Below are 13,682 nucleotides of genomic sequence, written 5' to 3' on the forward strand. Positions count from 1 at the left end.
GAAATAGAAGAGTGGAGGCAGCACAGTAACAGATACCAGTCTGACTGTTCTATGGTTTCAAACAATCAACACTGAAGAACCATCAATGCTTTTGTCCCAGTGTGAAGGACCTCCAGAACAGCAGCTGAATGATCAACAGTATTTGAGCAAAATCACTGCTGATAAAGATTTTAAATAAAATAGTAGTGCAGTCAAGATAGAAATACATAACCACTTGTGTTTTATAGAGTTCTAACTAGAATAATTTTGGCTGCTTTGCAGCAGTAGTTTCTCAAGTCAGGAAATATCGGTTGCTGCCATTCAGTTTTGGTACTCTAGTTCCAAGTTACTTATACCAAGGGGAAGGTGTTTTGTAAGAGGCAAGTTTTAAAAGGTGGCTGAAGGACTGTATACAATATAAAAGTTTTTGTTTAATTTATGTCAGAGTTCTTTGCTAGAATATTACATTTTGTGGCAGGTAATTTCATCAGCAGTTGTTTACACATTATTTTGACTTTGAAAAATCCAATGGCCACAAGAAATAATCTCTCCCACAGGTAATTAAATGTGCAGATTTCAAGAACAAACGAGCAAATAAATTCCACTAGAGTATAAGTTTAATATTTGGCTATTTTTTACTTCCCGTCTTCTGTTCCAACAATGAAATCCCATCATTCTACTGTACTGTGATGATGGATATGGCAAATAATGTCAAATCACCTGCAGTGAGAGGTAAAACCTTCTTTTGAAGCAGAAAATGAGTGTATCTACATATGATCATAAATTTGCCCCAATATTATAGTTGTTTGCACAGCTGCCCATGTTGCATTTCCCAATGGCATTCTCAGGCATCATTTCTTGATTTATTTATGTATTTGCAATATTTACATTCAGACATTAGCATACTGTAGAACAATGTGCTCAGAACTGGACACTCATATTGTTACTGCCATAGTTGAGACATTATTGTGGTTATGATCCCATTAGAAAATAAAAAGGTACATTTATTTTAAAAATTTCAGATTTCCTAGAATTATGAAAAGCATGCATATCCTTTTATTTGTTTGTTTCCATTTTCAAGAACTTGCATGCAAGCACCAATTCACTGCCTTGCTATACTAATTTGTGTTGCAGGACATTTGATATAAAATTGATGTGATGTGATCAGTTTGCAAGAGTAGAGCTCCAAACATCCAAATGCTCCAACTTTTTTTTTTTTATGTGCATTTTCTCCCTAGGATTAATGTACTCTCTCTAGAACAATGGTACAGAGTTTAAATACATATGAAAAAAAAAAAAAAAAAGATGGTGGCATTGTATGGCAAAATAATTTAATTCGAACGGAATGTAATTTTAAGCCATACTAAAGTTCAATTTCTCTGAATGGAACACAAGAGAACAGAAATATGCAGAAGAGAAACAGTCTCTGCTCTTCTAAACCCAATAAGCAGGACAGGTTGTTTTTTTTTTTTTTTTTTTCTGGCTAGCTAAATTGTACAGTGAACTGCAAGGACATTCCATTCATGGTAACAAAATTTTGTACGAGAACTAGTAAGCAGTGGATAGTGGATAGTTTACCTGTTTCATGCCTAGAGTTAATGTGAACGGTTAAGCACACTCAAAGTTACTCATCAAGTAATCCTAGTGAAATCCTTCCTAAACCCTGTAAAAACATTCCCAAATCCTTCTAAATTAAGTTTGTTAATGCAGTTAATCCAAATTGGTGTGTTGTGCAGGGAGTGTTAAGGTTTTCTGGTCTGCCAGAGTATTTTGAAGGTCATGCAATTTTGATATAGAAACATGGTTAATTTGATTTTCGGTAGTTACCTCAAAATAAGCAATGTCTTGACTGGTGAGATCCAGTTTTGTACCTCCATTAGAGAAAACATATTACAGTAACTTTTAACAGCTCCATGTACTGTAAACTATATATAGGAGGGGCTTTCAGAATTGCAGTAAAATATCAAAATAAGATTATTAAGCTGTCAGTGACAGTTTTAGTCTGGGAATTTCCTGCATTTATCCTGTTATATATTATTAATCTGCAGTCACAGGAAAATGCTAGAGCTTATGTACTGTTCACCCTAAACATGGACTGTGGGCTGAAAATATTTTTGTTTAATGGATTGTGAGAATACAAGAAAAACTGTTCAGAGCAGAAGCTGTGGAGCAAGATAAACAGCATGAGAACAAGGACAGCTCTCAAAGAAGAAAGAATGTCTCATGGCTCTGATTGGATAAGCGTCTGTGTGAACAGTTGAAGATACCAGCTGAAAAGTGGATGCACAGAAATGTATTCTTAGGATTCCAATGCATATACTAAAAAAGAAAGTCATTTTCTAATTTATACATTTAACATATTGTAATTTAGGTGGCCAAAACAGAACATGAGATAGGCAGAGAATGCAAATCATATATAGACTTGTTAACAAAAATATTTTGATGTTGTCACAACAATGCAAGGATTTCCTTGACTAACCTTTAACAGAGTCATCTGTAAATGAGTGACTGTAAGCAAGTCACTAGGCAAAAATATTTTATTTCCACATCAGTTCTTGATTTCCCTTCAGACGAACAAATATTAATAATCTTTGAAAGCATTGGCTAGTTTTATATATAGTTTTATATATATATAGTTTTATATATAGTTTTCAGCAGAGTAATTTTGCCTTTTTTGGTCAAGAATAGAAAATTAGGTATGGATTGATTTTAAATACCAAAATTGAAGTATTTCTTACAAGTACTGCATCCAATTTTCAGCTTTCATTTAAAAAAAAAAATAAAATTGTGTAAACCAAAGAGTTACATCCACAAGTAGACATGGGCTTAAAGAGAGAGAAGCAAGCTATTCACTTTGCTGAAAGTTCAATAATCAGAATATGTCAGCTTCTCTCTTTATTCAAGCTATTAAAACAATGTCTTGATACCTGGGTGAACTAGTGGAGCATCCTTCCCTTGGAACTTGGGAGAAGTTGATCCTAGAATTTCAAACTTCTGAGGAAACATGCGGAAACAGAATGTATAGTGTTCTAAACTGAGGCTAACTTAGTCTCCCTTGTCAAAGTGCTTTTGTTTTGCATAGCACACTTAGTATTTAACTAATTATAGGAACCAAGACCATTTAGATTATTATCTAAATTATCTGGAATTATCAAATCTATTTTTCGGCATCTGATTGGTATACATAGCCACCACTGACTTCATCTTTCACAATATACCTAACTCTGGAAGGATATTCTTGTTTTACTCTGTGATCTTGTTGTTAACTGTAATAGGAGCTTTTGAGTCTGAATTTAATTCTGGCACGTTGGGAGTAAATCTGAGTTCTAATGATGAAGTTATTAAGTTATTAAGCATGCAGTATCCATCTATATCCATATATATGTGTTTTTGTGTTGAAAGAAAATATTTTACTGCTAGAGAGATCCCACTTTCTCAGTCCACAAAAAATTTAATAACCCAGTGATAACGGCAGTTACACTGATGGCAGGAAACCAACTGTCCATATGCTGTTCCAAAAAAACCTGAGTGCTTTGAACTTGCATATGTTGTTTCTTGTGTCAGTTTTTAAGCCATAAAGAGTTGTTGAGGCTGCTGTAATGCTCTTTTCACTACATTTCTGTTGGTGAGTTTACCTGGCAAATGGTGCAAGAAACTTAATCTTGGAGCAACTCCAAAAGCAAGACATGTAGAAATGAATTGGTAAATTCCATCTACACAGGAGGTAAAAAGAAACTTCCATCTTCAAGTCTTGATGCTTGTGTATATCCTAGAGGAAAAAATATGGCCACAGCAGAAACTTAGCTTCCTGGGAACATAGGTATCTTCAGGCTTAGGTTCCATCAAAGTTGAATGTGGGAAGCCCTGTTTCTGGACCAGTTATGCGTAGGTATCAGACAGCAGACTATCTATTATCTTTCTGTGGTGCGAGAAAATAGATCTCAAGAAAAAGATTGATCTGAAAATATATGTATTCCTTCAGAAATGTTCAGTGTCGTGTATGAGTTCTAGCATTTCAGAGCTCTATAACCATACAAAACAATATCCAGTCTCTTTCCTGAATGTTTCTTTCCAAAATATTTTGCCCAACAGGGCAAAACATATTTTGCAGTTTGTGAACAGAGAAATATTGGAGAAGAATGGACCAAGGCCCTACCTAAATTCAGAAATAAAATGTTGAGAAATTTAAAAAAGCAGAAAGTTTTCTAAGTTTGTTTTAAAAATTATAAAATTCCTCCAAGGCTATCGTTCCATCCCGGTTAAATCCTCTAGTTTCTTTCAGGTAGTCAGGTCTATCAGTATAGGTACCTCTGCCCATTCAGAATAGCATAATCTGATTTACTGTCATAGTTTAACTTCATTTGGAGAAACGTTTGGAGAAGTTTGACAGCAGTGTGGAACTGCCTTAGGATATGAACAGTAGATCTCATTGAAGCTGGATATTCTTGGAATACATACAGACAACTTACCCAGCAGCTTAAGAACAGCACTCATAACTACTGCGTCTTGAGACTGCTTGGAGCCAGCAGGACTTTTGTTGTTGTTGACAGACACTGGCTCCTGCCAAATAAAGTGAAAGTTACTGTATTTATCTGGAGGAGAAAAAAAAATATTTAAAACTTGCGATAGTTTATTCAAAGAGTAAATCCTTGAAGATATTTAAAGAAAAGTCCAGCAGTGCCCCTAGGCTATCTACATACTAAAACAGACAGTAGGAAAAAGAGAAAATTGGTGCTTGGAGAGAGACAGAAACATTCTTTATAGCTTTTTTGCACTGCATTTATACACACAGTGCTCTGAGGTGTATTCTCGTACAATGGATGTTTACTTTTAAAAGTAACACCACAAGGAAATATGAGATATGAGAAAACGATCATGGAATGAAAAGCTTGCCACCTTTACTTCAGGTTTAGAGGTTGAACTTTAATACTATCTTTAAAACATTGGGAGAATATTTGTTTAAAAACTTAGACAATATTACAAGGTCCCTGAAGCTCTAAAAACAGAACTAACCAAGAGAGGTTTGTAGTGAAATGTGCAGTGAGGGTGTTAACAGAAACTGTCCAAAGGGCATGCACCTTTTCTTTTTCTTCTATTTTTTCTTCTGTTACTTACACAAGTACTACAGTTCTTGTACCTTGCTGCAAGCCTTTATCTGGTGCCTGTGTACATGCAATGCTCTATTTTAATTAGTCTCAAGATTTGAGACGTAGAAGGAATAGCAGAGGTCTCTAATTATCTTCACAAACTAGTCATCTGCTCAGAAAATGAGAAATGAGTAAGCATTAAGCAGTCAGAAGCCAGTGTTCAAATCCAGGGAGAAGAAGGAAGAGCAGAAGGTGAAGCAGCACAATTTTCACTGACTTTTCTGGGTCTTCAAAATTACTAAAGTAATCCTTCTTTAGTGAAAGACACAAATTTTAGATATTGGGGGTCTATCAGTAATATCAGACTAGATATTTTATGATTTTTTTTCTCCCTCATGCCTGTGCAGTATTTTGGATATTTTTATTGTAAATGTATTTTTTTAAGCATTGGTAGCATTTCTTGAGGGACTCTTGGGATAAATAATGCTTGGTAAACATTATTTTTTTCTGTTCCAATTTAAGGGAAAAACAAATAGAAACAGTGATTTGAATCATGGCCATTCACAAAACGGCCTTGACTGAGAAAAAAAAAACAGAGGATTATCTCTTTAGCAACCTTTGAATCATAGCTGCATTATTGATATGAAGCTAAAAAGGCTTTGCAGATCTTTATATAATTAAACGCAACTGTTATTATGGAAATTTTTCATAACAGCTGTTGCACTGAAAGAAAGGTTACCTCTTCTCTATCAGTAATCCCTTTAAATCTCTGACATGATTCATAGATTCTCAAACAATGCCTATAAATTAAACAAACTAGATGCCTTCCATACATGCATTTATTTATCATCTTTCACTCCATCAACAAGTTAGGTAAGAACAGAATAACAGAACTCAAGTTAGCTCATGAAAGTAATGTGAATGTTCCTTCTTAGAACTTCATTTCTAGTTTTGTTTCGTTTTTTTTTTGAAATACTTTTTGTTTCATTATGCTCAGAAGTGGTGTAAGATTCCTCGATGAAGCCATACAAGCCCTTGTTCAAAAACCTTACACTTGCTACTTAAATCTTGAACCATCAGTCAAGGGTAGCGGAAAAGAATGAGTTTGAGAAAGGCTAGAGACAGATTTGAAAAATAGCAAAAAGCTTTAGCTCTAAATGAATTTCTTCCTTTCTTTGTGGAGAGCAAAACAGGTTTCTCCTTCTGGCTGGATAGGAGCAGCCTATCAGAGCTATAGTTGAGGTTCTCATTTTATTCCTGGCTTGGAAAGAGGAGAAGGATCAGCCAGGATTTATTTTCTTTTCCCTCTAGGGCTAAGAAGTAGTAGGAAGCAGAAGGAAAGAAAACAAATGTCACTGTTAAAGAGTAGATGGCTTGCTAGGTTTCAGAGTGAAAGGTTGTAGAGTATTTTTGTAGTGTATTTTCTAACATTGAAAAAAACTCAAAAACAGGAAAGTCTGGGCTTGTAAAGAAGCTTCTTTTTCAAAGCAAGTCCAGTACCTGAATTTTTGGTCATTTTGGACTACTGCTCTGCAAGACAGAGTCTAGAGGAGTGTGGCTGATCACAGAAAGTGAGCCAGCTTCATGCTCTTGTGGCAAAGACTGCCAAATGCATTTGGTGCTGTGTTAGAAAGACGATAGCCAACATATCAAAGCACATAATTACTTCTCTTATAGTTTCACATCTGCCAATGCATCTATGTAGTTTTAAATTCTTCAGTAGAAGGTGACGTGCGCTGAAGCTCCTTTTTTTTTCTTTCCCTTCTGATACTGAAAAACTGATTTTTTAAGAGCTGCTGGTGGATAACTATCAACATAGGGTTGCTGATTCAATTGCTGTGGCTGTAAGAGGTGGGCTTCTGTGTAATAGAAATTTCTCACAATTTGTGAAGTGGAGAGAGTGTTGCTTTGGCAGCCTCTGTTTTGAGATTCCCCACGTTGACTTCATAAATGGTTAGAATTTTGTATTAATAAATACAAATTTAATGAGTATGGCCCATTTCAGGCTTAGGAGGAATTACATCTAAGGAAAAAATAAGCCATGTAAGAGAGTGAATAAAAGGGTAAGCATTATAGAAGGCTTTGGAGAATAGCATATTAGGAAAATGTTAATATTTGCTACTATTAAGTAGAATCCAGTAGGAAAAAAAAGAGAACTTATAATACCATGGAAAGCATTGCAATAATAGCAGAGCAGCAAGGTCCTAGAACACAATAAAGGAAGACTTGCTCAAATGCAACAGCCACATGTGCAGAAACAAAAGAAAGAAACTACTTCCCTTCAGAAGGCCTCAAGAAGGCAAAGATCTCCAAGAAAACACCTTTGCCCCCACTGCCAGCCCTTCATTGAGGTCTGGGAAGGGGTGGATCCTGAATCCACACCTTCTAATCACTCAGGTACATTGCATGCACCTGAACTCCCCTGGCTTGGCCCTGCCTTCTTACCAGGTGCTCAATCACTGTTTCAAGCTGTGACGTAGCATTTCTGCTACAGAACTCCGTAAAATAAACCTAAGTCTTATTTTATATATATATATATTTTTTCTTTTCTTTTTTCTCCCTAAAGTGTGAAAGATCTTGCTTTTACCATCTGAAGTTTGATTTACCATAGAGGAAACCTATATCATCAAATGATAACCGGAGATTATAAGAAGAATTGCAAACACCCAGTGGAAGAAAAAAAGAATCAAATACCCCGAATAGGTAAGAACATTACCTGTGTCTTTATCTGGGGAAAAAATATCTTGAGAATCCTCCATCTGTAGAAGACTGTACAAAGTCATTAAGCTACTGCTAATTTTTGCCCTCAGAAATGCAGAGAAAGCTGACCTCTCATAAGTCACCAGTCTAATGTGTATTTGTTTGGGAGCACTTAAAGAAACATACTTACTTTCCTCTAGTAGTTGAAGTTTTTAAGTTTTTTTTTACTTAGTCTTTTTTTACTGAGTTCGTATCTCAGGTAACTCAGCACTGCTTCTTTTTAGAATGTGGGGATCTGGTTCTGTGAATTATAGTCCAAAGCATTTAACAAAGTCTGATTGCCGAACTATCTCTTAGATGCTGAGAACCAAAAAATTTAGAGCCCTTCTTTAAAACCTTATCAATATTTTCTGTTTCCTGACTTGCAGTGAGTAGCAAATAAAGTCAGTGAAGTTTTCTTATAATTGATGTAATGTGCTCCCTGTGGTTAACACAGCTAAGCAGGTGGGCAGTGTCCTTTTGTGTCACTGTATCTTCCAAACAATTTCCAAACAAAATATATGATAAATTATGTTGTGAGGAGAGGTGTCTGCCGAGGCACCATGGGATTACTGTTTGAGCTGGTCTTAGTTAACATCTTCACTAATGATCTGGAAGAGGGACTAAGCAGATCATTAATTAAACTGTCAGATATTGCACAGAAATAGTTTAAGATCCTAGCTGGACTAGAAGATATGCAGACTAAAAGTAAAGACTGCTAATAAGAAAATAAGAATAATTTGGGGAAATACCAGTTTCTTTCTGCTTGGAGTGGCATCTGAAGAGTGAGCTTTGTATCACCTGCATGTTCAAACTGTTTGATTTTCAGCAAACATTCATCATTTTGAGAGAAGTAACAGTTACACAAGATAGGGCTTCCTTGCCTTTAGCTGCATGTTTTGGTTTCTTACCTGATCATCAAACTTGCTTGGCTATAAGATTTGCTGGAAATTATGGTGTTTTTTTGTTTTGTTTTGTTTTTTCTTGTTCTCACTTTAATTCCTTTCTGATCTAATGTTGTATCACCAATTTCATGATTTTGATAAAGTTTCATATCAGTCCATACAATCACCAATACAGTCTAATTTCCCTTTTACATTTATTTTGAAAAGTTAAATGAAACTTGCTGTTTGTTATATGCCAGTTTTTATGTAAGACCATTTAAGGTACACAGAAGTATAGTTATCAGCAGCAATCTATGGATCAAGCATTTAAAATCAAACAACATAGAATGCAAATCTGCTTGGTTTTTAAGAATTTGTGAATGTACTTCTTGTATAATATTCTGTATGGACTGTGTATACGTAGAGCATATTCCCTGCTTGTGTCAGAGAGACAGAACTGCCCAGGCCACAGTGATCTGGGCTGTATGCTTTTTGTTTGGAAAAGTCAGTTGTTTTTGTGAATTGGGAATAAACCCACACAGCCTAAGTTATGTTGGAAATAAGTTGTGTATCTGTAGGGCACAGTATTACAGCTCTTGTGGTGCTTGGAAATTTTCTGTAGTTCTATTTATAAGCATAGAAAGCAGCTTATGATGCAGCAGCGCTCTCAGGAGGAAGCTGGCAACATAGCAGAATCTGAATAAGGCAAGAAATAGAGAAGCATTCCTACAAGTGCATCTGTCAAACCATGGGATGCAGGAGAAAATGAGGAGGTGACAGGTTGGACAGAAAGAGAAATAGCATAATATGAAGTGAGTTAATGATGCCAACAATTTTTAGCAGTTGAGAAGGTAAGGGTTGCAAAGGCAAGGTGGCACTTCATGATTTATGTGCAAGAGGCAGGCAAGGTGATGTTTTTTTAAAATGTATGTATTAAGGTGCTAAGCTGAGTTCATATATGCAATTTCACTGCTGTCCAGGATAAACACTGTAATTAAAAAATAAAAATAAAAATCTGCGTTGCTGGACTTATTCAGTTTTCAGTGATTTGCTGTCACTTGTGATCCAGACTAAATGGGATGATTTGCTGTTTAGAAGTATTTATTGTGATTCAAAGGGTTTTTTTTTTATGCCACTTATATGCCAAAAAGGTCCATTAATTTCAATTACAATTATTCCCGATTTATCTTAATAAATGTAAAAAATTTTAATTTGATTAAAAATACTTACTATAAAGATACATATTTTTAAGAGAAGACATTTGTCCTGATCCAAGATGCCTGTTTTCAGCCCAGTCTTAAGATACTGTGCTAGGTAGTGAGAATAAATCATGCCATGCAAGGCACCTGCATTATTCATAACTAAATTGAGCGGTGGTATTTTCTTTATGAAAATCAGTGAAAATAGAAGGAGTAAACAGGTTTTTTTTAAAAAAAAAAAAAACAAACCACCTGCTATGTAACTCAAAATATTTTAATAACCTGAATTCATATTTCCTTGGCGAGAGGTCTTCTAGTGTCTGATTGTTATTGTTTCAAAGTATTTTTGTAAAAATTCATGTACTTCAATACAGTCACATGTGCCATGTGTATTTTGTATTTTTGCAACTACTGTTGGCATGAAATATATGTTATAGACGCAAACTATTATTATCATTGTCATAGATTTAGAGACTCCTAAAAATAAATTTGAAAAAAAAAAAACAACAACAACAAAAAACAAGCAACAAATATGAGACAACTAGATACTGGATATTTTGTTTCCAAGTTTATTATTTCCAGCTACTATATTTTCGTTCTGGTAGGGCTAATTGCAGTCCTAGCTGCCAAAACTCTCACCTCTGGTGTTGAATTCTTATTCTGGAGCTCATTTTTGGATGGATTTTGGAAACATGCCTCAATAACACTTAAGGATGAAATTTGAAGAATAGAAGTTTATCTAGAAGGAATAGTGAATACTGAATAGTGCACTGTAGATTAGAGGTCATATAAAAACAATGAATAACAGCTGTCAAAGGAAGCGTGCTGAAGTAGGTTTGCAGTAAATAGCAATAAATCATCTTGAAGCACAGCAGTAGAAATTTTCAATATGTTGGTCAGGTCAACTTATGTTACAGTGGTCACTGCTCGCTGCAAAGATGGTAGCTTATAAAAAGACAAAGGCAATAAGATTTGCATTTGTCAGAATATGACTGATGTGCTGATGCAACCCTAATTATGTCACGAACACAAGAATGCTGCAATACAACTTTGTCATAAGGGACTCAGGGCTATAAATGTATTTACCAGCTGCTGTGTGGAAGGAAAATCTATTGCAAGAATTTGTTTTTTATAAGGCTACTGAAGAGGTGTTGATCATTGAATCAAATAATGAATTCTCATGATTGTTGCAATCTGGGCAAACAAAGTATCATTTTGATGTAGGAAACATCTGTTAAAGAATTTCTCCTGAGTCTCATCAGTGGTTGGCAAATTTCATTGCTTTAGTAATGTTTTCATTATTGCTGTGTCTATAAAATGGCATGGCATGTTTTATAGCACTTTTTTCTATTCTCAGTGCAAACTAAGAACAAGAATTCTAATTGCAACTTCTTGTTAGAAATAGAAACAACGTGTAAGAAAAATCTTAGTGCTTTTATGTTGTATATCCTATACAGGAAATTTTGGTGCTAATATAAATCACTAAGCATGAAAACAATATATACATAATCAGTGGGCTACACACGTACCTCTGATTTAAGTTTAAGACTTAGTTATTCTGTGTATGCAGAAGTAGCCAAGTCCTTTACTGTGTTTTTCTAGAAAAACACATACAATGATACTGTCTGCTGCTACTACAATTATTATGGTAGAGAGTTCAATGTATTAAATAAGTGCTTTACAGAATTCTATCTTTTAACTTCATACATGTTTTTCAGATTTCTAAAATGTCTCTTTGCTCTTATATAACAAAAGAAAATAAATTTACTTCGTAACCTTCAACTTACATTCATTGCTTATCAGAAATTATGAGCAGTAGCGAAGAAGCTTATTGTGCTTTAGGATCATAAGTTGATCTACTAATGACCTTGCTGTACATCAGTATGCTCCCTGATAGTTCCTCTTCTTTTTGACTACGTAAGGAATATTATCATCTCAATTTCTATGTTATGTTGTCCTTAATAGCCTTTCTGTAGAATCAGATCAAATGACTTTTGATTCTCTTGAACACAATCTCATACTGAGCATACCTAGCATCTTAAGACAAAGTTCATTACAACTACACAGAACTTGCCCTTACTAACTTGCTAATAGCTGTACTAAAATTATTACAAATAATTATTCCTAAATTACCGAATAGTATATTCGTATCTATCATGTATGTTTTTGCTGTTGCTGTTCCTGCTACTAGATTGCAACTGCAAGGTCACCAGTGTGTGCAGCTGACATGGCAGATGCAAGCAGCTGCCCACGTATAGTAGTGCATGAATTCTATAGGCAGGAAAATCACTTTGCTAAGCGCTTAACTTTTTTTTGTAGTGACGGATGTACAAGTGGAAAAGCATTAGTGTTTACATGGGAACCTTAACTGTACCATTAAAGACTTAAGTCCTGTGAAATATCTGAAAAATTAAATCTGAATTAAAGTAACTGTGTTAGAGGAAAGTAATGTAGGCTGTAGAAGGCTGTAGAAATTATCAATATCATAAAAAAAAAAAAAAAAATTTGAATTAAAGAAACAACAGCACAACACAGGTTTTGAAAGATGTCATCTTTGGAGTTGGAGTACTTTCATATGACTTGTGAAATTTTCCCGTTTATTGCTATCAAAGAGAAGGACAAACAGCTTAGCTTCTGGACAATACGCAAGTCCTTTTCATCTAACTCCAAGCACCTGGCTCTCTTCAGAAATAAAAACTATTCATCTGTCAATCTGCAGCTTGAAACTGGCTATTCCCAGGCACTGTTTGCCAGGTATGATTATATCAGTTGACAGAAAACATTATGTTCCCTTCTAGGGAATAACCAGGGTCACTAATTTTAAGTTTAGTACTGTGGATTTCTTTAAAGGTTGAGGTTTGTATAACATACGCTGTCCAAAGATTGATAGCAAAGGTGATAATGAGGCAGTTGTCATGATTACAGTCCTTAAGTCCATAGAAGTTCTTTCTTCAGACAATTGTGATTTGACCTGAATTCAAATGATGCCTTGAGTTCATTAGTTGATTTCAGGTTAAGTGGAGATGCCTTGAGGCAGACAATCCATAAGCCAGAAAAGCAAGAGATTGAGGGTTTTACCGTATGCTATTTTATAATGTATAAGAGCAGAAATACGTATGTGAGCAACTACCACGTATCTTAGCTGTTAATTACTACCCCCACTTGAGATGCAGTTATCTCTGTCTGAATCCCAACAGAATACTCACAGATGATTAGTTTTTTTTCTGAAACTATTCTGAGAAATCATGGTTGTTTATAGTGCCTAGGACTATTTAAAAAAAAAAAAAAGGTTCAATTTGTTTTTTACAGAGTACTTAATGCAGTATGGCTAGACTCATAAAATTAGTTCAGAGCAGGAAAAATGGAGGTCAAATATATTGTTTGCAATAAATAGAACTCTAGCTTACCTCCTTTGACTTCGTTAGGTTTACAGGAGGGATGAACTTGGCTCACTTTCTTTAGTTGATTCTAACCTTCAGTTGTTGATGCCGTTATTAAGTTAATTGTTTGGAACATCAATCTATGTCAACAAAGCTTTCAAAGTGCTTGATGAGATTTCAAGCATCAAGCTGTGAGGCATTAAAAAATGATGAATTTACATCCAGGTAAAACGATGCCCTTCAGCTATAATAATGAATCACTACTTTGTTTACAAATGGGTATTCATCATGAGACATGGCATGCATAGACGTTTTTGAAGGGGAAAGGCATTAACACAGTAAATGATCTTTGCAACTAAAGCTGAATACACGGCAAAGTGAAAAAGGAGAGCATGTCAAATTATCTTTTCAGAA

The 13,682-nt window shown here is 35.0% G+C and overlaps 1 long non-coding RNA gene across 1 annotated transcript in view; it reads left to right on the forward strand.

Moving 5' to 3' along the window:
* LOC146544439 (uncharacterized) overlaps positions 1–13,682 on the forward strand; it is a 226,066-nt gene that overhangs the window by 1,713 nt on the left and 210,671 nt on the right. Inside the window, exon 2 of the long non-coding RNA XR_014882906.1 lies at positions 7,633–7,769. This is a non-coding gene — a long non-coding RNA (uncharacterized LOC146544439). The remainder of the gene's footprint in view (positions 1–7,632; positions 7,770–13,682) is intronic.

Source organism: Meleagris gallopavo, chromosome 4, assembly GCF_905368555.1.
Source record: "Meleagris gallopavo chromosome 4, MGAL_WU_HG_1.1, whole genome shotgun sequence".
Lineage (NCBI taxonomy): Eukaryota > Metazoa > Chordata > Aves > Galliformes > Phasianidae > Meleagris > Meleagris gallopavo.